Consider the following 26462-nt stretch of genomic DNA (forward strand, 5'->3'; position numbering starts at 1 on the left):
TTCAGCTCACCGACTTTTGTTTGATGTCCCCACGCATTGGAACTGTACACTTCAGATGCTGGAAAGGATTTGTGAGCAGAAGAGGGCAGTTGTTGACTACCAGCATCAATAATGCAATGGGTATTCAATGCTGACTCCACACATAATACCTCAGTAGTGGACATTGATATCAGACATATGTACCATCCTCCAAAGCTTTGAGGACTCAACCAAGATGTTGAGAGGTGATAACGCCATAAATACCATCACCATCCCGCTTCTCTGTGTTCTGAAATGCTCTCTGCTCACAATCAAAGAGGACACATTGCAGGCGAAGCACGTTGAGATAGAGCAATGAACCATACAGGGTGATTACACACAGCCCAGCTTTATGTCATCCCAATGTGGATTGGATAATAATGAGGAAGAGGAGGAGAAAGAACAGGAGCTAGTTTCATGCACTATAGATTTTACTACTTGCACAACTATCATACCATTTGTTTAGCATGGATGGCCTGAGGACAGGGAGGAGGAGGAGAGCATGGTCTGTTGTCCTCTTGGTGACCACGGGGAAGTCTTGCCTGTTAGCAGTCTGGCACTCATGGCTAAGTTTAAGTTACGCTGCCTTTTCCGTGACCCTCGCATTTTCAAAATAAATTTTGGGTGACAGTCATTACTGGTAGGTGACACTTCTAGACCTATGCTGCAAGGGGAACTTTCTCTTTTTTTCGAGGTGGACTGGTCTACTACAATGTGTCAGACTCAGCACCAGAAGGCCCTTGTTGCAAAATTATTTTAAAAAATCCAATCTAAAAATGCAGGCGGAAGAGGTCACAATTCTTTGGAAAACCAAGTTGTACAGGAGAGAGACACAACTCCAATCCATCAGAGGCAGGAAAACACTGTCAAAGTTCTGAGTTTTTCAGACTTTCCCATCACACAGGGCCTGAGGTGTGGGTACTCTCACAAGGAGTACATAGTTTGGGAAGATGCTGAGGGAGTACCTTGCTGACCATGCCCACGTAATCCGTATTTCCTCTGTGCCTTATAATTATTGGGTATCACAGCTGCACACGTGGCATGAAATGGCTCTCTACTAGTGATGAGTGAACGTGCTCGCCACTACTCATTACTCGCGAGTATCGGGGTACTAGGGGTACTCTCCGAGCAGCGAGCATTTCTGGGATTATTCATCGGTAAATGAAGTCTCCACCCCGCATTTTTGGCAGACTGTAGAGAACCAATCACGGTGCAGGGATTGTCTGCCAGGCCATAAAACGCCGCAGCCATCTTTGTTGTGGTCATGCAGCGATTGGCTGGGCTGTACAGCATCATCATTAGTATAAAAGAACTGGCACCGCCCTGTTCGCCGCATTCTGTTCCTGTTTCAGCGAGATTAGGGAGAGCTGCTGCCGAGATATGGTCAGAATCATGGTTTCAGAGTTAGTATAGGTCTGCAACTCTTACATCCACAATTCCTAAGAAACCATCAGTCCATTTTAGGGCTAATTCGTGGGTCCCGATATTGCAGTGCTAGGTAGGCAGGGCACAGCATATCCACATCAGTGCAAGGCCTGCAGGCACTGTATGTGCATCAATTGATCCCACTGTATCCTTCCCAAAGATCCATAACTGCCTGCTGCTGCAGCTTATTTACTGTTTATATACCTATTTTTTATTTATTTTTCCACAAAATCCCCCCCGAAAAAAAATAAATTCAGATATATGTATACAGTCTGTTCTGTCAGACTGAGTTATCTTGAAAAGTGATAGTTTGTCAGGCATACGTAGCATAGTTGTGTGTGCTACCCTTGTGCCTCTTTTTTTTTTTTTTGGTGTTTTAAATTCACCAAAAAAGGCTTCATTTATCTGCGTGCTCCAAATTTGGTCTTTGGAGGCCAGTGTACTTATTTTGTGGCCGTTTGATACTCAAATTCTATAGAGCGCTATTTAGTATAAAAAAATGGAAAGGCCACAGATTTTCCAGTGTGGTATTTCTGTTACAGCCGTCATATAAAGTACAGACCAAAAGTGTGGACACACCCTCTCATTTAAAGATTTTTCTGTATTTTCATGACTATGAAATTTGTACATTCACACTGAAGGCATCAAAACTATGAATTAACACGTGTAATTATTTACTTAACAAAAAAGTGTGAAACGACTGAAATCTAGGTTCTTCAAAGTAGCCACCTTTTGCTTTGATGACTGCTTTGCACACTCTTGGCATTCTCTTGATGATCTTCAAGAGGTAGTCACCGGGAATGGTTTTCACTTCACAGGTGTGCCCTGTCAGGTTTAGTAAGTGGGATTTCTTGCCTTGTAAATGGGGTTGGGACCATCAGTTGTGTTGAACAGAAGTCTGGTGGATACACAGCTGATAGTCCTACTGAATGGACTGTTAGAATTTGTATTATAGCATGAAAAAAGCAGCTGTGTAAAGAAAAATGAGTGGCCATCATTACTTTAAGAAATGAAGGTTAGTCAGTCCGAAAAATTGGGAAAACTTTGAAAGTGTCCCCAAGTGAAGTGGCAAAAACCATCAAGCGCTACAAAGAAACTGGCTCACATGAGGACCGCCTCAGGAAAGGAAGACCAAGAGTCACCTCTGCTTCTGAGGATAAGTTTATCCGAGTTACCAGCCTCAGAAATCGCAGGTTAACAGCAGCTCAGATTAGTGACCAGGTCAATGCCACACAGAGTTCTAGCAGCAGACACATCTCTACAACAACTGTTAAGAGGAGACTTTGTGCAGCAGGCCTTCATGGTAAAATAGCTGCTAGGAAACCACTGCTAAGGACAGGCAACAAGCAGAAGAGACTTTTTTGGGCGAAAGAACACAAGGAATGGACATTAGACCAGTGGAAATTTGTGCTTTGGTCTGATGAGTCCAAATTTGAGATCTTTGGATCCAATCACCGTGTCTTTGTGTGACACAGAAAAGGTGAAAGGATGGACTCTACATGCCTGGTTCCCATCGCGAAGCATGAAGGAGGAGGTGTTATGGTGTGGGGGTGCTTTGCTGGTGACACTGTTAGGGATTTACATCCCAAGGCTGTGTAAGGGCTATTTGACCAAGAAGAAGAGTGATGGGGTGCTACGCCAGATGACCTGGCCTCCACAGTCACAAGACCTGAACCCAATCAAAATGGTTTGGGGTGAGCTGGCCCGCAGAGTGAAGGCAAAGGGCCAACAAGTGTTAAGCATCTCTGGGAACTCCTTGAAGATTGTTGGAAGACCATTCCCGGTGTCTACCTCTTGAAGCTCATGAAGAGAATGCCAAGAGTGTGCAAAGCAGTCATGAACGCAAAAGATGGCTACTTTGAAGAACCTAGAATATAAGACATAATTTCAGTTGTTTCACACTTTTTTGTTAAGTATATAATTACTCATGTGTTAATTCATAGTTTTGATGCTTTCAGTGTGAATGTACAATTTTCAGTCATGAAAATACAGGAAAATCTTTAAATGAGATGGTGTGTCCAAACTTTTGGTCTGTACTGTATCGCTGTGCTCCAAGTTTGGGCATTGGAGGCCGGTGTACTTATTTTTGGGCTGTGTGATAGTCAAATTCTATACAGCGGTATTCAGCAAAAAAAAAATTGAAAGGCCACAGATTTGCCAGTATGGTATTTCCGTTACAGCCGTCATATATCTCTGTGCTCCAAGTTCGGTCATTGGAGGCCAGTGTACTTATTTTTTGGCTGTGTGATACTCAAATTCTATACAGCGCTATTTAGCATAAAAAAAAATTGAAAGGCCACAGATTTGCCAGTGTGGTATTTCTGTTATAGCCATCATATATCTCTGTGCTCCAAGTTTGGGCATTGGAGGCTGGTGTAATTATTTTTTGGCTGTGTGATACTCAAATTCTATACAGCACTATTTTGCATGAAAAAAAATTCAAAGGCTACAGTTTTGCCAATGTGGTATTTCCGTGTCAGCCCTGATATATCTGCGCGCTCCAAGTTAGCGCATTTTTTGGCAGGTGGACCACTTTTTTTGCTGTCTGATACAGTAATTACATACAGCACTATTTTGCATTTTTAAAAAAGCCACCTATTTGGCAGTGTGTTATTTCCATGACAGAACTCATATGTGTGCATGCTCCAAACTAGCACATTTTAGGCCTTTTTTACACAGTATGTGCTGTCTGTTACCCTAGTTTGGTACACTATTTTAGTTTCAAAAAGTAAAAAATGCAGGCCACATATCGATCAGTGTGGTATCTCGTTAAAAATACTTCTCTTTCAAGTTGTTATGGCTGCTTCATGACTATATTAAATGCTCCAACTACTACTACCACCATCCTCATCTTCTGCTTAGAGGCAGTCACTGTGCACATAGAAAGTCTGAGGAACAGAGTGTGAACGCTTGGGCGGTGATTGTTGTGAATTCTGTTTTTGGGCTCCCTCTGGTGGTTACTGGTGGTACTGGCTGACTTTTGTCTTGCACCTGTTCCCATCAGGAAACTGGGAGTTTCCTATTTAGTCTGGCTTCTCAGTCATTCTAGTGCCGGCAATCAATGTTACCAGAGCACCTCTGTTGCTTGCTACCTGCTCCAAGTCTGCAATTCAGCTAAGTTGGATCTTTGGCATTTTTTGTGTTTGTTTGTCCAGCATGCATTTATATTTCTCTTGCTGCTGGAAGCTCTAGTGATCTGAAATTACTACTCCGGTGTCATGAGTTGATAACGGAGTTAAAGTAATTTCAGGATGGCTGTTTAGTAGTGTTGAGCATTCCGATACCGCAAGTATCGGGTATCGGCCGATACTTGCGGTATCGGAATTCCGATACCGGGATTCCGATACTTGCCGCGTATCGGATACCGGAATCGGAAGTTCCAAGATTCAAAATGCAGAAATTCAGCCAATGAATATGATTCCAAGTGTGGGCACATCCTGTTTAGCATGGAGGGCATGAAACTACTGGCAAGGCTGTGATTGGCTGCTGAAATGATGTCATGATGCAGTTTAAAAGTCGCTGGCGCCATTTTGCGATCACTCTGCTGTGAATTCAGTTAGTGACAGGACGCTGTTTGCTGACTGAGGGACAGTTTAGAGATAGCGATTTGCTTCTTTGTGCTTTCCAAAGGCTAATTTAGCAACCGCTGTGTTCACCTACTATTCACCTTGCTTTTGCCTTGTAGCGCTGTTTTCACAGCGATCTGCAAGGTCTGTGTGTGTGTGTGTGTGTGTGAGTGCAGCCCACTCTCTAGTCTGAGTGCAGCCACATAGGCCATCCATAGCTGGTTGTATTCAGTTCAGGGAGGGTGGTTCATTGCCTCATACTGTTCTTTTTTTTTTTTTTTTCAAGTAGTGTAGTCTGCTGCTAATTTATTCAAAAAAATCCTATTAGTGTCTTTCCACCCGTCTCCAGCTAATTTGTGGAAAAACACTACATAGGATAACGTAGAGGAGGGTTTTTGGGCCTTGCAGCGCCGTTTACGGCTGTCTGCACGGTCTCCGTGTGACTGCAGCTCGCCCTGTAGTCTGTGAGCAGCCATAGCCTGGTTGTCTCCAGCTCAGGGTTGTTCACTGCGTCATACCGCCAAATCAATTTTCATTTTGTTTTAAGTAGTGCAGGCTGCTGCACATTTTTTCCAAAAATTCCTATTAGTGTCTTTCCACCCGTCTCCAGCTAATTTGTGGAAAAACACTACATAGGATAACGTAGAGGAGGGTTTTTGGGCCTTGCAGCGCCGTTTACGGCTGTCTGCACGGTCTCCGTGTGACTGCAGCTCGCCCTGTAGTCTGTGAGCAGCCATAGCCTGGTTGTCTCCAGCTCAGGGTTGTTCACTGCGTCATACCGCCAAATCAATTTTCATTTTGTTTTAAGTAGTGCAGGCTGCTGCACATTTTTTCCAAAAAATCCTATTAGTGTCTTTCCACCCGTCTCCAGCTAACTTGTGGAAAAACACTACATAGGATAACGTAGAGGAGGGTTTTTGGGCCTTGCAGTGCCGTTTACGTCTGTCTGCACGGTCTCCGTGTGACTGCAGCTCTATCCGTTGTCAGTTCAGCCCCCAAAAAATAAATAAATAATAAAGTTCACCAAACACACCAGTTACACCACTTTACATTTGTGTAGGCCACATTAGCTCATATTAAAGTCTAGTCCACACTTTAGAAAATTAGTGTTTCTTATACCTGTTAGGAGGAGTTACTCAGGAATAAGCACACAAAGCCGTTAGTACTTTTCTGCTTATCTTTATCAGTCAACCAAGATGAAGAAGGCAGTGAGTAAGGCACGTGGGCGTGGGCGTGGGCGCGGAGCAGTGAGGGGACGTGGGGATTCTGTGCCTGCTGCGGGCACCGGTGACTCATCAGCACCCACTTTCACCAGGCAACAGTCATTCATGCGCAGCTTTGTGTCAGAGCGCCGTACACCGCTGCTGCGTGAAGACCAAATTGAAGCCGTTGTCGGATGGATGGCAGCTAATGCATCAACTTCAATTAGTGCCACATCCTCTCAGACACAGAGCACTGGAGAGCAGCCATCTGTCTCTTCACCACCTGCCAAATTGCCCAGGCAGACAGAGAGCCCAGGACAGGAGCCGTCTCTACTTCTGTTCTCTGAATCTCTTGGCTTGGAAACAGGGGGCCAGCCAAGCAGCATTGGAGAAATGGAAGAAGAGGCAGGGTGCAGTGATGCCCAACAGCTTTTTCTCTCTTCCTCTGAAGAGGCGGGTGGGCCAGTGGCTCCGGTCACCACATCGCAGGCCACATCAGCTGATGATGACACTCAGGTGCCACTTACTGGTGCGTGCTCTGCTGCTGAGACTACCCAGGAGGAGCAGTTGGGGGCAGAGGGTAGTGTAGATGATGAGGTCCTTGACCCATCTTGGCGTGAGGGACAGGAAGGTGGTGGGAGCAGCTCTGAGGAAGAGATTCCCCGTACGGCCCAAAGAGGGAGAGGGAGGGGGAAGACTGCGGATCCTGCAGCCTCCGCTTTGGCACCCGTTAGGAGCATGTCTCTTCCAAAAGCCAAAAAGGGCGCTCCCAAGACTTGCCTGGTCCTTTTTTGACACAGTTGCAGATGACATTTGCTATGTCAGATGCAAGGTGTGTCATCAAAAAGTCAAAAGAGGTCGAAATGTCAGCAACCTCAATACCTCCAACATGTGGAAACATGTGCGCAACAGGCACCCGGCGGAGTTAGAAAAACACACTGAAGAGCTAGGCCAACCAACAGCGGCAGCTACCACCTCTTCAGCTCGTGTTGCCTCTTCCTCTAGCTCACACGCAGCTGGTTCGGCTTCCTCCCAGGATCGCCGTGGAAGAACCTCTGGCCCTGTTGTCCAGAGACCCGCTGTAATTCCACCCGCAGCACCACTTTCCCAGTCATCCACACACTCCCAGCCCAGTCTACAGCCATCGGTAGTACAGGCATGGGAGAAAAGGCGGCCTTTCTCGTCAAACCACCCACGAGCACAGGCTCTGACTGCAGGCATTGCCAAACTTCTGTCACTGGAAATGCTGTCATTCAGGCTGGTGGAGACTGACAGCTTCCGTGACTTGATGTCATTGGCAGTCCCACAGTACAATGTGCCCAGCCGCTTTTACTTCAGCAGGCAAGCCGTCCCTGCCCTGCACAAGCATGTGGAGGGACACATAAAACACGCGCTACTGAACGCCGTCAGTAGCAAGGACCACCTCACCACCGATGCGTGGACCAGTCAACATGGACAGGGGCGATACCTTTCCCTCACTGCCCATTGGGTTAATGTCGTTGAGCCGGGTACAGACCGTGCGAGTGGCGCAGGACGTGTCCTGCCCACTCCAAGGATTGCAGGAATCCATTCTGTACGCATTGACTCCTCCTCTTACACCAGTTCCTCAGAATCATCGCTGCAGGAGCCGTCACAGTCCACCTCCACATGGACCCGTGATGAACGTGTACCTGTTACGACCGACATGAGCACAGCCGTGGCCAAACGTCAACAGGCCGTCTTGAAATTAATTTTTTTGGGGAATCGTAGCCACACAGCGCAGGAGCTCTGGAATGCCATCAAGCAGGAGAGCGATGTGTGGTTTGTGCCAGCGAATCTCCAGCCAGGCATGGTAGTGTGTGATAATGGCCGAAATCTGGTGGCAGCTCTGGGCCTCGGCAACCTCACTCACATCCCATGTCTGGCACATGTGCTCAATTTGGTCGTGCAGAGCTTTTTGAGGGACTATCCGGATCTTGATGCACTGCTGCACAAGGTCCGCCTAGAGTGTGCTCACTTGCGGCGTTCCAGCACGGCAAAAGCACGCATTGCGGCTCTGCAGCGCCGACACCGCCTGCCGGAACATCGCATCATATGTGACCTACCTACCAGGTGGAATTCCACGTTACATATGTTGGAGCGGTTGTGTGAGCAGCAGCAAGCTGTAATGGAGTACCAGCTGCTTCAGGCGCAAAGAAGTCGCACTCAGACTTCACAACCACAGAGTGGGCCACTATGAATGACGTCTGCCAGGTTTTGCGTCCCTTTGATTATTCCACGTGGATGGCGAGTGCAGATGATGCACTAGTCAGCATGACTGTCCCCCTTATCTGCCTGCTTGAAAAATCACTGCAAGCGCTAAGGGATGATGTTGTGGAAGAGGTGGAGGATGAGGATTCACCATTTCCATCATCTTCTGGACAGTCAGCGCCACGTGGTTCCTCACAAACGCGTAGGCAGGGGACAGTTTGTGAGGAGGATGAGGAGGAGTCAATGGAGGAGGAAGACATCCGTCCAGAGGAGGGAGTTACCGAATTGTCCAGTACTCAGTGTGTACAGCGAGGGTGGGGTGATGACGAGCGGGCAGAGATCACGCCTCCAGCAGGGGACAGCGTTTCTTGGGCAGTTGGCAGTCTGCAGCACATGGTGGATTACATGCTGCAGTGCCTGAGAAACGACCGCTGCATCGCCCACATTCTCAACATGTCTGATTATTGGGTGTTCACCCTCCTCGATCCTCGCTACCGGGACAACGTAGAAAGCCTCATCACACCGTTGAACCGGGAGCGAAAAATGCGGGAGTACCAAGACACACTGGTCAATTCCATCATCTTCTCCATTCCAACTGAGAGAAGTGCTGCTAGTGCATTCCAAAGCAGCTCAGTGCGTCCAGGCAGTGGTGGAGGCTCTGCACAAAGAGGGAGCAGAAGCAGTGCCTCTGCCCAAGGCAAGACCAGTATGGCCCAACTGTGGCACAGTTTTCTGTGCCCGCCACAAAAGTCTACACCATCACAGACGGCTCCAGTCAGCAGGAGGCAACGGTTCTGTCAGATGGTGACAGACTACATGTCTTGCCCTCTTGCTGTACTCCCAGACGGCTCTTCCCCTTTCAAGTTTTGGGTCTCAAAGCTGGATACATGGCCAGAGCTAAGCCAGTATGCATTGGAGGTGCTGTCTTGCCCTGCGGCCAGTGTATTATCGGAACGTGTCTTTAGTGCTGCAGGTGGTGTACTAACTGACCGTCGCATGCGACTATCCTCCGATAACGTTGACCGGCTTACTTTCCTGAAAATGAACAAGGCCTGGATCTCGCAGGAATTTGCCACTCCTCCTCCTGATTAAATAATTAGGTCACTGTATACGTTATCCAGGTCTCCTGTTGTGTTCATCTTTCTACCACCCGAACTTAAATTCCTGGGCTCCAACACCGCCAGTTGAGGCTCAGAAGTGCCGTCTGCACAGTCAAAACATACGACCCAGTGTTATTGGGTTTCAGTAACGTCAGCTGATCCCCAGCTGTGTAGCCGGCAATGTGTCATGCGACCGCCACGCTAACACAACAACTGAAATGTAAGGGAATCTGTCCCCCCCCCCAAGGCGTTTGTTACTGAAAGAGCCTCCTTGTGCAGCAGTAATGCTGCACAAGGAAAAGGTAGCTATTTTGGTTTAGCTCCTTGCACACGCAGAACTTAACACTTATAAAATGTGTCCACTGATACCGTAAAACCGTCCCGGAGGTGGGACTTTCCTTCGTAATATGACGCAGCACAGCCGTCATTCCTCCCCCCCCGGCGCCGCGCCCCGGCTCCTCAGCGTTGTTTGATTCCGTCCCGGAGCCTGCGCTGTTATGTTATCCCGTGGCCAGGCACACTTAGCGCTGCCCGTCTTCTGGCATCATTTGGTGTCAGGATGGCTGCGCCTGTGCGGCCGCGCTGGCCAAGGGCCCGCCTCGCAGTGTCTTCTGATTTAATCCCACTGGGGGCCTGGGATCCATGGACATGCGCAGTGCATATCTGAACCTCCACCTCTCACTCATCTCCCTACGGCTTCTTCAGACTGTTCGGTGTCAGCTGGTCCCTAATAGCATGCCACGGCCGTGACACCGCACAGTCTTAAGAAGCCGTAGGGAGGGGAGTGAGAGGCGAGGATATGCACTGCGCATGTCCATGGATCCCAGGCCCCCAGTGGGATAAAATCAGAAGACACTGCGAGGCGGGCTCTCGGCCAGCGCGGCCGCACAGGTGCAGCCAGCCTGACACCAAATGATGTCAGAAGATGGGCAGCGCTAAGTGTGCCTGGCCAAGGGATAACATAACAGCGCAGGCTCCGGGACGGAATCAAACTACGCTGAGGAGCCGGGGCGCGGCGCCCGGGGGGGAGGAATGACGGCTGTGCTGCGTCATATTACGAAGGAAAGTCCTACCTCCGGGACGGTTTCACGGTTTCAGGGGACACATTTTATAAGTGTTTAGTTCTGTGTTTGCAAGGAGCATGATGAAAAGAGCCACCTTTTCCTTTTGCATCTTTTGTGCTGCACAAGCTGGCTCTTTCAGCTACAAACGCCTTGGGGGGGGTTAAAGGTTCCCTTTCGACTTTCTCAGGCTTCGGCCTACATTGTGTTCCTCTGCTTTTCCACCTGTCCCTGGGCTCCAACACCGCTAGTTGCCGTCCAGAAGTGCTGTCCGCACAGTCCCAACAGTCGCTCCTCTGTTATTGGGGTTCAGTAACGTCAGCTGTTCCCCTGCTGTGTGTGTGGCAATCCCTCCTACCTCCTCCACCTCCTCCTCCTCCACCTGTCCCTGGGCTCCAACACCACTAGTTGCCGTCCAGAAGTGCTGTCCGCACAGTCCCGACAGTCCCTCCTCTGTTATTGGGGTTCAGTAACGTCAGCTGTTCCCCTGCTGTGTGTGTGGCAATCCCTCCTACCTCCTCCACCTCCTCCTCCTCCACCTGTCCCTGGGCTCCAACACCACTAGTTGCCGTCCAGAAGTGCTGTCCGCACAGTCCCGACAGTCCCTCCTCTGTTATTGGGGTTCAGTAACGTCAGCTGTTCCCCTGCTGTGTGTGTGGCAATCCCTCCTACTTCCTCCACCTCCTCCTCCTCCACCTGTCCCTGGGCTCCAACACCGCTAGTTGCCGTCCAGAAGTGCTGTCCGCACAGTCCCGACAGTCCCTCCTCTGTTATTGGGGTTCAGTAACGTCAGCTGTTCCCCTGCTGTGTGTGTGGCAATCCCTCCTACCTCCTCCACCTCCTCCTCCTGTCCCTGGGCTCCAACACCGCTAGTTGTTGCCTGGTAGTGCTGTACGCACAGTCCCAACAGTCCCTCCTCTGTTATTGGGGTTCAGTAATGTCAGCTGTTCCCCTGCTGTGTGTGTGGCAATCCCTCCTACCTCCTCCACCTCCTCCTCCTCCACCTGTCCCTGGGCTCCAACACCGCTAGTTGCCGTCCAGAAGTGCTGTCCGCACAGTCCCGACAGTCCCTCCTCTGTTATTGGGGTTCAGTAACGTCAGCTGTTCCCCTGCTGTGTGTGTGGCAATCCCTCCTACCTCCTCCACCTCCTCCTCCACCTGTCCCTGGGCTCCAACACCGCTAGTTGCCGTCCAGAAGTGCTGTCCGCACAGTCCCGACAGTCGCTCCTCTGTTATTGGGGTTCAGTAACGTCAGCTGTTCCCCTGCTGTGTGTGTGGCAATCCCTCCTACCTCCTCCACCTCCTCCTCCTCCACCTGTCCCTGGGCTCCAACACCGCTAGTTGCCGTCCAGAAGTGCTGTCCGCACAGTCCCGACAGTCGCTCCTCTGTTATTGGGGTTCAGTAACGTCAGCTGTTCCCCTGCTGTGTGTGTGGCAATCCCTCCTACCTCCTCCACCTCCTCCTCCTCCACCTGTCCCTGGGCTCCAACACCGCTAGTTGCCGTCCAGAAGTGCTGTCCGCACAGTCCCGACAGTCCCTCCTCTGTTATTGGGGTTCAGTAACGTCAGCTGTTCCCCTGCTGTGTGTGTGGCAATCCCTCCTACCTCCTCCACCTCCTCCTCCTCCACCTGTCCCTGGGCTCCAACACCGCTAGTTGCCGTCCAGAAGTGCTGTCCGCACAGTCCCGACAGTCCCTCCTCTGTTATTGGGGTTCAGTAACGTCAGCTGTTCCCCTGCTGTGTGTGTGGCAATCCCTCCTACCTCCTCCACCTCCTCCTCCTCCACCTGTCCCTGGGCTCCAACACCGCTAGTTGCCATCCAGAAGTGCTGTCCGCACAGTCCCGACAGTCCCTCCTCTGTTATTGGGGTTCAGTAACGTCAGCTGTTCCCCTGCTGTGTGTGTGGCAATCCCTCCTACCTCCTCCACCTCCTCCTCCTCCACCTGTCCCTGGGCTCCAACACCGCTAGTTGCCGTCCAGAAGTGCTGTCCGCACAGTCCCGACAGTCCCTCCTCTGTTATTGGGGTTCAGTAACGTCAGCTGTTCCCCTGCTGTGTGTGTGGCAATCCCTCCTACCTCCTCCACCTCCTCCTCCTCCACCTGTCCCTGGGCTCCAACACCGCTAGTTGCCGTCCAGAAGTGCTGTCCGCACAGTCCCGACAGTCGCTCCTCTGTTATTGGGGTTCAGTAACGTCAGCTGTTCCCCTGCTGTGTGTGTGGCAATCCCTCCTACCTCCTCCACCTCCTCCTCCTCCACCTGTCCCTGGGCTCCAACACCGCTAGTTGCCGTCCAGAAGTGCTGTCCGCACAGTCCCGACAGTTCTTCCTCTGTTATTGGGGTTCAGTAACGTCAGCTGTTCCCCTGCTGTGTGTGTGGCAATCCCTCCTACCTCCTCCACCTCCTCCTCCTGTCCCTGGGCTCCAACACCGCTAGTTGTTGCCTGGTAGTGCTGTACGCACAGTCCCAACAGTCCCTCCTCTGTTATTGGGGTTCAGTAACGTCAGCTGTTCCCCTGCTGTGTGTGTGGCAATCCCTCCTACCTCCTCCACCTCCTCCTCCTCCACCTGTCCCTGGGCTCCAACACCGCTAGTTGCCGTCCAGAAGTGCTGTCCGCACAGTCCCGACAGTCCCTCCTCTGTTATTGGGGTTCAGTAACGTCAGCTGTTCCCCTGCTGTGTGTGTGGCAATCCCTCCTACCTCCTCCACCTCCTCCTCCTCCACCTGTCCCTGGGCTCCAACACCGCTAGTTGCCGTCCAGAAGTGCTGTCCGCACAGTCCCGACAGTCGCTCCTCTGTTATTGGGGTTCAGTAACGTCAGCTGTTCCCCTGCTGTGTGTGTGGCAATCCCTCCTACCTCCTCCACCTCCTCCTCCTCCACCTGTCCCTGGGCTCCAACTCCGCTAGTTGCCGTCCAGAAGTGCTGTCCGCACAGTCCCGACAGTCCCTCCTCTGTTATTGGGGTTCAGTAACGTCAGCTGTTCCCCTGCTGTGTGTGTGGCAATCCCTCCTACCTCCTCCACCTCCTCCTCCTCCACCTGTCCCTGGGCTCCAACACCGCTAGTTGCCGTCCAGAAGTGCTGTCCGCACAGTCCCGACAGTCCCTCCTCTGTTATTGGGGTTCAGTAACGTCAGCTGTTCCCCTGCTGTGTGTGTGGCAATCCCTCCTACCTCCTCCACCTCCTCCTCCTCCACCTGTCCCTGGGCTCCAACACCGCTAGTTGCCATCCAGAAGTGCTGTCCGCACAGTCCCGACAGTCCCTCCTCTGTTATTGGGGTTCAGTAACGTCAGCTGTTCCCCTGCTGTGTGTGTGGCAATCCCTCCTACCTCCTCCACCTCCTCCTCCTCCACCTGTCCCTGGGCTCCAACACCGCTAGTTGCCGTCCAGAAGTGCTGTCCGCACAGTCCCGACAGTCCCTCCTCTGTTATTGGGGTTCAGTAACGTCAGCTGTTCCCCTGCTGTGTGTGTGGCAATCCCTCCTACCTCCTCCACCTCCTCCTCCTCCACCTGTCCCTGGGCTCCAACACCGCTAGTTGCCGTCCAGAAGTGCTGTCCGCACAGTCCCGACAGTCGCTCCTCTGTTATTGGGGTTCAGTAACGTCAGCTGTTCCCCTGCTGTGTGTGTGGCAATCCCTCCTACCTCCTCCACCTCCTCCTCCTCCACCTGTCCCTGGGCTCCAACACCGCTAGTTGCCGTCCAGAAGTGCTGTCCGCACAGTCCCGACAGTCCCTCCTCTGTTATTGGGGTTCAGTAACGTCAGCTGTTCCCCTGCTGTGTGTGTGGCAATCCCTCCTACCTCCTCCACCTCCTCCTCCTCCACCTGTCCCTGGGCTCCAACACCGCTAGTTGTTGCCTGGTAGTGCTGTACGCACAGAGCCAAGCACCTCGCCAATGCGTTAGTGGGGTTCAGTAACGTCAGCTGTTCCCCTGCTGTGTATACGGCAACATGTACTGCGACCGCCACGCAGGCACAACAAGTTAAATTTAAGGGAACCTGTCCCCCCCCCCAGGCGTTTGTTACTGAAGGAGCCACCTTGTGCAGCAGTAATGATGCAAAGGGAAAAAGTGCCTCTTTTCGTGGTGCTCCTTGCACATGCTGAACCTAACACTTATGAAAAGTGTCCCCTCCTACCGTGATACCGTCCGGTAGGTGGAACTTTCCTTTGTGATGTGACGCAGCACAGCCGTCATTCTTACCCCCTTGGCGCCGTGCGCCGCCTCCTCAGTGTTGTTTGAATCAGTCCCGGAGCCTGCGCTGTTAGGTTAGCCCTTGGCCATGCACACATTTTGCGCTGCCCGTCTTCTGACATCATTTGGTGTCAGGCTGGCTGCGCCTGTGCGGCCGCGCTGGCCGAGATCCCGCCTCGTACTGTCTTCTGATTTCATCCCACTGGGGGCCTGGGATCCATGGACATGCGCAGTGCATATCTGAACCTCCACCTCTCACTCATCTCCCTACGGCTTCTTCAGACTGTTCGGTGTCAGCTGGTCCCTAATAGCATGCCACGGCCGTGACACCGCACAGTCTTAAGAAGCCGTAGGGAGGGGAGTGAGAGGCGAGGATATGCACTGCGCATGGCCACGGATCTCAGGCCCCCAGTGGGATGAAATCAGAAGACAGTACGAGGCGGGATCTCAGCCAGCGCGGCCGCACAGGCGCAGCCAGCCTGACACCAAATGATGTCAGAAAACGGGCAGCGCAAAATGTGTGCATGGCCAAGGGCTAACCTAACAGCGCAGGCTCCGGGACTGATTCAAACAACGCTGAGGAGGCGGCGCACGGCGCCAAGGGGGTAAGAATGACGGCTGTGCTGCGTCACATCACAAAGGAAAGTTCCACCTACCGGACGGTATCACGGTAGGAGGGGACACTTTTCATAAGTGTTAGGTTCAGCATGTGCAAGGACCATAATTAAAAGAGCTAAGTTTACCTTTTCCAGCATTAGTGCTGTACACGATGGCTCTTTCAGCTACAAACGCCTGGGGGGGGTTAAAGTTTCCCTTTCAACTTGCTCCAGTGCAGGCTTCGGCCTACACTCTGCTCCCTCTCCTCCTCCTGCTGACCCTGGGCTCCAACACCGCCAGTTAGGGCCCGGTACTGCTAGCTGCACAGAGAAAAACACCAGCCAATGTGTCAGTGGGGTTCAGCACCGCCAGCTGTTCCCCTGCTGTGTAGCCGGCATCGTGTCCTGCAAAAGCCACGCAGACACAAGAACTGAAATTGAAGGAAACCTGTCCCCCCTCCCCCAGGTGTTTCTACGTTTTACAGCCACCTTGTACGACAGTAATGCTGCATGTGTGCAAGGTGGCTCAGAAACTTATTCTCCTTGCCCATGGGGAACTGAACACGTCTAAAATGAGTCATCTGCGACCATTAAAACGTCCCTCAGGTGTGATTTTCCTTTGTATTGACACGCAACAAGCTCCTTGGTAGCGCTGCCCGTCTTCTGGCATCATTGTTTGGCTGCCTGCGCCTCTGCGGCCGCCTTGCCCCACACAACGCCCCTCGGTGTCTTATTTATTGGGACTGCGAGGGTGTGATTGATGGGCATGAACGGTGCATTTCTTCGCCTGTCCCTCATCTCCTTCCGCCTTCTTCGGACTGTGCGGCTTCATGGCCGTGGCATGCGATAAGGGATCAGCTGACGCCGCATAGTCTGAAGCGGGTGTAAGAAACCAAGCGAGAGGCGAACATATGTACTGCACCAGGCCATGAATCCCAGCCCCGCAGTGTTTTACCAATGTTAAGACACTGCGGGGCTGGGATTCATGGTCATCGCAAACCGCACCGGCCGACATTACATGATGTCAGAGGATGGGCAGCGCTAACAGCGCAAGGCCAAGGGATAACACGACAGCGCAGACTCCTGTGCAACAAATAACGATGCTCAGGAGGCCGCGCCAAGCACCAAGGTGGCATTTTTGCCAGCTGTACTGCGTCTCTTTACGAAGGGAACTCACGCCTCAAAATCAGTTTGACTGTGTAAGGGCCTAAATGTTATACGTGTTCCTTTCAGCGTGTGCAAGGAGCAAAATTAAAAGAGCAACCTTTGACTTGTGCGGCATTACTGCTGCATAAGCTGTGGCTCTTCTAGTTTGTAACCCCTGAGGGGGGGTTAAAGGTTACCTTTGAAATCGGTTCAATTAGGCTTCGGCCTACACTCTGCTCCACCGGCAGAGCCCGGGCTCCAACACCGCTAGTTGCTGTCCGGAAGTGCTGGCTGCACAGAGCCAAACACCTCGCCAATTTGTCAGTGGGGTTCAGCACCACCAGCTGTTCCCCTGCTGTGTAGCCGGCAACGTGTCCTGCAACCGCCACGCAGGCACAACAGACCCAAAGCTGCCGCTAGTGCAGGCTTCGGCCTACACTCCCCTCCCCCTTGCTCCTCCTCCTGCTCCTCCTCCTGCTGACCCCGGGCTCTAACACCGCCAGTTGGGGCCTGGTACTGCTAGCTGCACAGAGAAAAACACCAGCCAATGTGTCAGTGGGGTTCAGCACCGCCAGCTGTTCCCCTGGTGTGTAGCCGGCAACGTGTCCTGCGACCGCCACGCAGGCACAACAGACCCAAAGCTGCCGCCAGTGCAGGCTTCGGCCTACACTCCCCTCCCCCTTGCTCCTCCTCCTGCTCCTCCTCCTGCTGACCCCGGGCTCTAACACCGCCAGTTGGGGCCCGGTACTGCTAGCTGCACAGAGAAAAACACCAGCCAATGTGTCAGTGGAGTTCAGCACCGCCAGCTGTTCCCCTGCTGTGCAGCTGGCATCGTGTCCTGCAAAAGCCACGCAGACACAAGAACTGAAATTGAAGGGAACCTGTCCCCCCTCCCCCAGGCGTTTGTACGTTTTTAAGGCCACCTTGTACAGCGGTAATGCTGCATGTGTGCAAGGTGGCTCATAAACGTATTCTCCTCGCACATTTGGAACTGAAAACACGTCTAAAATGTGTCCTCTGTGTGACCATTTAACCGTCCCGGTGGTGTGACTTTCCTTTGTAATGACACGCTGCAACCCCCTTGGTAGCGCTGCCCGTCTTCTGGCATCATTGTTTGGCTGCCTGCGCCTCTGCGGCCGCCCTGACCCACACAACGCCCCTCGGTGTCTTATTTATTGGGACTGCGAGGGTGTGATTGATGGGCATGAGCAGTGCATATTTTCGCCTGTTGTCACTCATCTCCTTCCGCCTTCTTCAGACTGTGCGGCTTCATGGCCGCGGCATGCGATAAGGGATCAGCTGACGCCGCACAGTCTGAAGCGGGTGTAAGGACCCGAGTGCGAGAGGCAAACATATGTGCTGTGCCAGGCCATGAATCCCAGCCCCGCAGTGTTTTAACAATGTTAAGACACTGCGGGGCTGGGATTCATGGTCATCGCGAACCGCACCGGCCGACATTAAATGAGGTCAGAAGATGGGCAGCGCTAACAGCGCTAGGCCGGGGGATAACACGACAGCGCAGACTCCTGTACAGCAAATAACAACGCTCAGGAGGCTGCACCCAGCACCAAGGTGGGATTCTTGACATCTGTGCTGCGTCTCATTACAAAGGGAACTCGCGCCTCCAACACAGTTTGACTGTATAAAGGGCTAAATGTTATATGTGTTTCATTCAGCGTGTGCAAGGAGCAAAATTAAAAGAGCAACCTTTGACTTGTGCGGCACTACTGCTGCATAAGCTGTGGCTCTTCTAGTTTGTAACCCCTGAGGGGGGGTTAAAGGTTACCTTTGAAATCGGTTCAATTAGGCTTTGGCCTACACTCTGCTCCACCGGCAGAGCCCGGGCTCCAACAACGCTAGTTGCTGTCCGGAAGTGCTGGCTGCACAGAGCCAAACACCTCGCCAATGTGTCAGTGGGGTTCAGCACCGCCAGCTGTTCCCCTGCTGTGTAGCCGGCAACGTGTCCTGCGACCGCCACGCAGGCACAACAGACCCAAAGCTGCCGCCAGTGCAGGCTTCGGCCTACACTCCCCTCCCCCTTGCTCCTCCTCCTGCTCCTCCTCCTGCTGACCCCGGGCTCTAACACCGCCAGTTGGGGCCCGGTACTGCTAGCTGCACAGAGAAAAACACCAGCCAATGTGTCAGTGGGGTTCAGCACCGCCAGCTGTTCCCCTGCTGTGCAGCCGGTATCGTGTCCTGCAAAAGCCACGCAGACACAAGAACTGAAATTGAAGGGAACCTGTCCCCCCTCCCCCAGGCGTTTGTACATTTTTAAGGCCACCTTGTACAGCGGTAATGCTGCATGTGTGCAAGGTGGCTCATAAACGTATTCTCCTCGCACATGTGGAACTGAAAACATGTCTAAAATGTGTCCTCTGTGTGACCATTTAACCATCCCGGTGGTGTGACTTTCCTTTGTAGTGACACGCTGCAACCCCCTTGGTAGCGCTGCCCGTCTTCTGGCATCATTGTTTGGCTGCCTGCGCCTCTGCGGCCGCCTTGCCCCACACAACGCCCCTCGGTGTCTTATTTATTGGGACTGCGAGGGTGTGATTGATGGGCATGAATGGTGCATTTCTTCGCCTGTCCCTCATCTCCTTCCGCCTTCTTCGGACTGTGCGGCTTCATGGCCGTGGCATGCGATAAGGGATCAGCTGACGCCGCACAGTCTGAAGCGGGTGTAAGGACCCGAGTGCGAGAGGCAAACATATGTGCTGCGCCAGGCCATGAATCCCAGCCCCGCAGTGTTTTAACAATGTTAAGACACTGCGGGGCTGGGATTCATGGTCATCGCGAACCGCACCGGCCGACATTAAATGAGGTCAGAAGATGGGCAGCGCTAACAGCGCTAGGCCGGGGGATAACACGACAGCGCAGACTCCTGTACAGCAAATAACAACGCTCAGGAGGCTGCACCCAGCACCAAGGTGGGATTCTTGACATCTGTGCTGCGTCTCATTACAAAGGGAACTCACGCCTCCAACATAGTTTGACTGTATAAAGGGCTAAATGTTATACGTGTTTCATTCAGCGTGTGCAAGGAGCAAAATTAAAAGAGCAACCTTTGACTTGTGCGGCACTACTGCTGCATAAGCTGTGGCTCTTCTAGTTTGTAACCCCTGAGGGGGGGTTAAAGGTTACCTTTGAAATCGGTTCAATTTGGCTTCGGCCTACACTCTGCTCCACCGGCAGAGCCCGGGCTCCAACAACGCTAGTTGCTGTCCGGAAGTGCTGGCTGCACAGAGCCAAACACCTCGCCAATGTGTCAGTGGGGTTCAGCACCGCCAGCTGTTCCCCTGCTGTGTAGCCGGCAACGTGTCCTGCGACCGCCACGCAGGCACAACAGACCCAAAGCTGCCGCCAGTGCAGGCTTCGGCCTACACTCCCCTCCCCCTTGCTCCTCCTCCTGCTCCTCCTCCTGCTGACCCCGGGCTCTAACACCGCCAGTTGGGGCCCGGTACTGCTAGCTGCACAGAGAAAAACACCAGCCAATGTGTCAGTGGGGTTCAGCACCGCCAGCTGTTCCCCTGCTGTGCAGCCGGCATCGTGTCCTACAAAAGCCACGCAGACACTTGCTCTTGTACCTTCTGCTCCCCATCCTGGTTCCAGTACCGTCAGCTGGTTCTGGGCAGAGCCTTTGGCTTAGGTGCCTCCCTCTGGGTATCCGAGTTCCACCAACGTCAGGTGGTCCTTGGTAGTGCTTTCAGGCACGGGTACCTCCTGCTTAGTAACCGGGTTCCAGTAACGTCAGCTGGTCCTCGGTAGTTCCATTGGCTCTTGGACCTTCGGCTACCCATCCGGGTTCCAGCACCGTCAGCTGGTTCTCGGCAGTGTCTTTTGCTCTTGTACCTTCTGCTCCCCATCCTGGTTCCAGTACCGTCAGCTGGTTCCGGGCAGAGCCTTTGGCTTAGGTGCCTCCCTCTGGGTATCCGAGTTCCACCAACGTCAGGTGGTCCTTGGTAGTGCTTTCAGGCACGGGTACCTCCTGCTTAGTAACCGGGTTCCAGTAACATCTGCTGGTCCTCGGTAGTTCCATTGGCTCTTGGACCTTCGGGTAGCCATCCGAGTTCCAGTTCCATCAGCTGGTTCTCGGCATTTTCTCAGCCTTCTTGTACCTTCTGCTACATTTCCAAGTTCAAGAGACTAAACACGATGACCCGGAAGACCACCCCTAAGATGACGACGACACCAGAGACGACAACCACCATGATGACGACGACCCTGGAGACGATGACCCTGAAGACCACCCCGATGACGACGACCCAGGAGACGACGACCCTGGAGACGACGACGACCTGGAAGACCGAGAAGCAGAAGAACAAGAGGCTGCAGAACAAAGAGCAGAAGAACATTAAGCATAACACTAAATATCAGAGCAAAAAATATTATCTAAATTATAAGCAGAAGAAGACTAAGCAGTGTATGGGGGTGAGTCCGTTCCTCCTCGTGGTGCCCCTGGATAAAGCCTGATGCTGCAGGCCAAACTGAACGCGGACAAATGTAACTCTTTTGTGACAGGCAGAACGGAAGGTGTAATCTTCAAACTTTTATAGATAACAACTACGGGAATGCCTGTCACAAATAAGAATATGATGAAGAAGTAGAAAATGATGAAGATAATAGTAAAATAAAAAGAATATGAACAATGTAACCAAAAAAAATAATAGGTAGAAAATGAAGAAGAAGATGAATAAGGTGAAGAAGTTGATGTCAAAGAAGCTGATGATGAGGATAATGAAGAAGAAAGTGTGGGAGAAGTAAAAAAGAAGGTGAAGGGCGTGGAAGTAGTGAAACATCAATATCTGACAAAATAAAAAAAAAATTAACATAGTCAAAATCTTTCTACCGCCGAACGTCATAAAAAAATCCAAAATCCTGCTATTCTATTACATTGGGCTAAACCTCTGTGCCTTTAATGTCTCCGCCACGTCCCCCAATACATCCTACATTATTCTTAGTTGTTTTCCTTCATGTAGAATGAACCTACAAGTTTATAAAGGGTTTATTTTAATTCCGATATTTTCGTCCCATTGACTTGCATTGGGATCGGGTATCGGTATCGGATTAGATCCGATATTTTGACGGTATCGGCCGATACTTTCCGATACCGATACTTTCCGATATCGGAAAGTATCGCTCAACACTACTGTTTAGGGTTTTGAGGTGACCGCGAAGTCCTCTTTTGTATTTTCTGCTATCTAGTCAGAGGGCCTCTCTTTGCTGAATCTATATTCATACTGCGTACGTGTTTTCCTCTTACCTAACCGTTATTATATGTGGGGGGCTACTATCACTTTTGGGGTTTCCCTGGAGGCAAGCCAGGTCTGTGTATTCCTCTACTAGGGGGTAACTAGATCTCCGGCTGGTGCGAGGTGTCTAGGGATAATCGTAGGCACACCCCCTGGCTACTGTTAGTTGCGTGTTAGGTTCAGCGTCGCGGTCATCTGAGATTCCATCATTCCTAGAGCTAGTCCGTTTTTGCCTGAGTCCCTGCCATTGGGAACCATGACAGGTGATGTACTCTGTCTCTGTATTATGAAGGCATTTTCTCCCGCCAATAAAAGTAGAACTGCCATAAAGAGAGGAGACATATGCCCAATGAACGCCAGAGAAGTGGTCTTTGCTAGTGTTCCACCTCCTCTGCTGTATTGGAGTTGAGTCTCTCTCACTTGTACTTCTTACTTGGCCAATGAACTGTGAAATCTTCTGCCAGCGTTTTCAGATGGGATTTTTTTTTAATAATTAAGCAAGAAGGGCCCTATGGTCCTACAACCTTGTAGTACACCTGTCTGCCTCTGGAATAAAAGATATAAAGTTCTCCTTGTAGCGTGGGTGTAGAAGTGTCACCAACACCAATCAGTATTGCCTGTCACCCAAAATTTGGAGATCCTGAGGGTGACGGGAAAGGCAGCATTACCTAAACTCAGCCATGTGTCAAATACTGCAAACAGTTGATACTTTGGTGTCCTCAATAAAAGTACAACTGACCATGGTCGCCCCCTCCTCCTTGTCCTCAGGCCTCCACTACTTTCTACAAACCTCAGTAATATCATTGTAAATACATCATTGTAAATACATTCCCCTGTAGTTTTTATTTCCCCCACCTCATTATAGATTTTAAGTTGTCACCCTTTTTTTCGTTTTTATTGTTATAGTTATAAGTTAGTGTAGATTCTAAGCTGTCACGAGTAGGGTAGTTTTATTTCTGTTTAATTATTGTATTATTGTTATCGTTGTTACTTAGGAATGTTGTGTTTGAAACTGTAAATATGTTTATGCTATATAAACAGCTATAAATATTAATATTAGAACACAGAGAAGCAGGATGGAGATGTTAATTATGGCGTCATTGACGCTCACCGTCTTGTTGAATTCCTCAAAGTTTTGGAAGATGGTACATATGTCTGACATCCATGTCCACTTGTGAGATCTTATGTGTGAATTCAGAACTGAACACTGACGGCCTTGTTGATGCTGTTAGTCAACAACTGCCCTCTTCCGCTCACAAATCCTTTCCAAAATATGCAGTATGGAGTTCCAATGCATGGGGAGGACATAACACAACGAGTTGGTGAGACATAAGCTGCAAGTGCTGCAGAAGCACGTCAAAGGTGGATGAAGCTCTAGCTGGCTTTCTAAAATGTGTATGTAGAGCTTCGTACTTTTCCTAGCAGATCTGGCACCTCCATGTCGCTTTTCATAAAATGTTGAACAATGAGATTAAGCACATGGGTCAGGCATGGCACGTGTGTGAGCTCGCCTCGACACAGAGCAGACACCAGGTTCAAGCCATTGTTCCTCACTACCATGGCTGGCTGTAGGTTCAGCGGTGTCAGCCACAGATTGGCCTGCTCTTTCAGAGTTGTACAGTGTCCACAAATCTTCATCATTGTGCGGGTTGTCACCTAAGCATATTAGCCTCAGCACAGCCTGTTGCCGCTTGGCTGAGGCAATGCTGCAGTGATTCCAGCTTGTGACTGATGTGCTATTTGCAGAAATGGAGGCTGAAGAGGAGGTGGAGTAGCTGAAGAATGTGGGGGCAAACCAGATTGACTAAGGGCCCACAAAACTCATGGTTGGTCGGACGTGCACCATCCCAAGGTCAGACTGGGTCCCGGCTTCCACTATGTTAACCCAGTGTGCTGTTAGTGTGATGTACCAACCCTGACCACAACCACTTGTCCACGTGTCTGTGGTTAGGTTGACTTTGCCAATAACAGCATCTTGAAAGGCACGGGTAACATTTTGGGACACGTGCCTGTGTAATGCCGGGATGCCACATCCTCGACTCTGCCCTCTCTTTCAATATACGTATCCAAGCCCTTGCCTCCTCCTGCCCACTACAACTCAAAAACAGTTCTAGGATCCGTACATTTCAAGAAACTGCAAAAATGTTTGTACACGCCCTCATGATCTCCCGCCTCCACCATTGCAACCTTCTACTGTCTGGCCTCCCCTCTAGTACTCTTGCACCACTTCAATCTATCCTAAAGTCTGATGCCCGAGTAATCCAACTATCCCTCGGTTATTCCCCGGCCTCTCCTCTCTGCTAGGCCCTTCACTGACTTCTAATAGCCGAGAGGCTACAGTTCAAAATCAGAACCCTAACTATGACATGCAAAGCCTTCCACAACCTGTCTCCATACATCTGTAACATGGTCTCCCAATGTCCAACTGGGTCATGGCTTCCTCTACGCTAACTCAGAGTGCTGTCAGCGAGATGTACCGTCCCTGCCCACAAGCACGTGTCCATGGTTAGGTGCACTTTTCCCTGTAACAGCATTGTTGAGGACCCGGGTAATGTTGTGGGACATGTTGTTGCTTGTGTATTGTCATGATGGCAGACTGGGCAAAATTGTGGCAGCTGGGTAGCGATTACCTTGTGATGGTCACCGCCATCAGGTTGCTGAAAGCTTAGGCCTAACATGGGCCTAAAATGCAACATTATGAGCACCTGCAGACGAGAAATGTGTGAATGTAGTACTGTGGCGTTGCCTGCGTATTGCCACTTGCATTCCAAGGACTGGGGTATGGACAACTGAACAGTGTTAGGGCTAGCGGAACTTAACAAATAATTAGGAATATGGTATAAGGTGCGTTCGCAGCCCGTGGTCCACCATGCAGAGATGGAACCTGCTGCTGAGTAATGATAGACTATATGGCAGTATAATGTGGATACACACATGGGTTAGCTTCACCTAGTATGAAGAAAGTGAACCCTGTTGCGTCGCAGGGCCGCAGTACCACACAAAGAGCGCAAGCAGGGAGTCACAGAACTTTATCCTAAGACTCAGGGAAGGAGTTCCTCTAGACCTCTTGTGCTCGACACCGCTACTGGGGTGTCAGAGTAAACAGAAACAATAATTAAATGCACAAGAGTGTGTGCAGTGCCACTCTGGCGGACGCCACTAACCACCCAGACTTGGGTCAAGAAAGCACTCTAATAGCGCATGGCGCTAATTAAAGAATTACTTTCACACAACTACACACACACGTTTTCAAGTATACACTAGCGCATGGCCAAGCGGTCATGCAAACCTTTTATAGCAGCAGTGCTATGGGACGTTCCAAATTGTCCAATAGGAGCTGCAACCGGACCTGAGCATGTAACCCATGACCTTCAATAGGAGGTCGTCCCATGGGCATGCTCAGTAGGGGAAAAGCAGGACTTAATCCCAGAAAGACCTGCTCCCTGCTGATCAGTGCTGGCTGCAAAAGCAGAGCCTGGAAGGGCAGAGGTAACCAGTTGCACCGTATCAGCTTCAGCCAGACGCTGGGACCTATCTGTATCTGACATCACCTCCTTACCATCCATAATCACACTTCTTCCCACTAATTCATCCTTCTTTTGTGCTCACTTTCAAAAAGTGGTCATGGACCAAACAGAATACATCATCTTTTAACCATCTCAGGTTAAATTGACATGAGAGATGTGTATGCATCATTTGGTACCACGTTAGCAAGAGGGAAAGTTTGCCCAAGAGAAAATGATTCCCCAGACAATTCACAGACTTTTTGCATATTTTTTGCCGCTGTGTTCTTCATCTTCTTGGTGTGGAAGTGCAGCGCCCCAGAGTCCTGGTCGTGCAGTATTGTCGCTCTTCCACCAGGGGGAGTGATAGTGCGTCTGATTGTACTAAAAGAGTTCACCTGACCATGTATCACAGTCACACACTACACTTCACACTCTGGCAAAGTAAGCCAAACTATGCGGTGTATCAAGTACAGATGATATAAATATCACAAATAGCCAAGAGAATGTCTTATATACAATTTAAAACATAACTTTTACTCATACTAATATAAAATAGTTTTATGGATAATAGACATAAAGTGCCAAAAGTGCTCAAAATACCAGTGCTCAATAAAAAAATGGTTTTATCTCACCAAATCAGTCGTTTTTTTCTCTCTTTTTATCAGGAGCACTATTACAGACAGGGGGGGTGTGAAATATTAATTACTGTGCTACCCCGGTCGTGCCCCTGTATTGCTCCTGCCCTGACAAGGGCAGTTCCCAAGTCAGGCTAAATAAATGTCCCCACCATGAAATAGATGAATATCCCTACGCGTTTCCTCTCCCATAGGGGAGATTCATCAGGGGAATGTATAAATATAAATTGTGGGATCTGCAATTTTTAGAAAAGCCCCTCCATCGGGAGATGGGCTCCTATGTGTCCAGTGCACCTGTTTTTAGGTATGGACTAATGGTAAGGTGAGATAAGGAACGGAAATAATCCCCCTTAAGTAGTTTCCTACATTTTCTGCTTAATTACATAGCGTCCTACCTCATTTCCTGCCAAGCGCACATTCCATGTGCTTACTATTGTTTCCATTTGGCAATACAAGCCCCGTGCCACCATTGTGCTCCCCGTATAAGTGTACTTCCGGTATCGGAAGACGCTGGGCTGCTGCGCTTGCGCTGTGTAGCGC

Source organism: Ranitomeya variabilis, chromosome 5, assembly GCF_051348905.1.
Source record: "Ranitomeya variabilis isolate aRanVar5 chromosome 5, aRanVar5.hap1, whole genome shotgun sequence".
Classification (NCBI taxonomy): Eukaryota; Metazoa; Chordata; class Amphibia; order Anura; family Dendrobatidae; genus Ranitomeya; species Ranitomeya variabilis.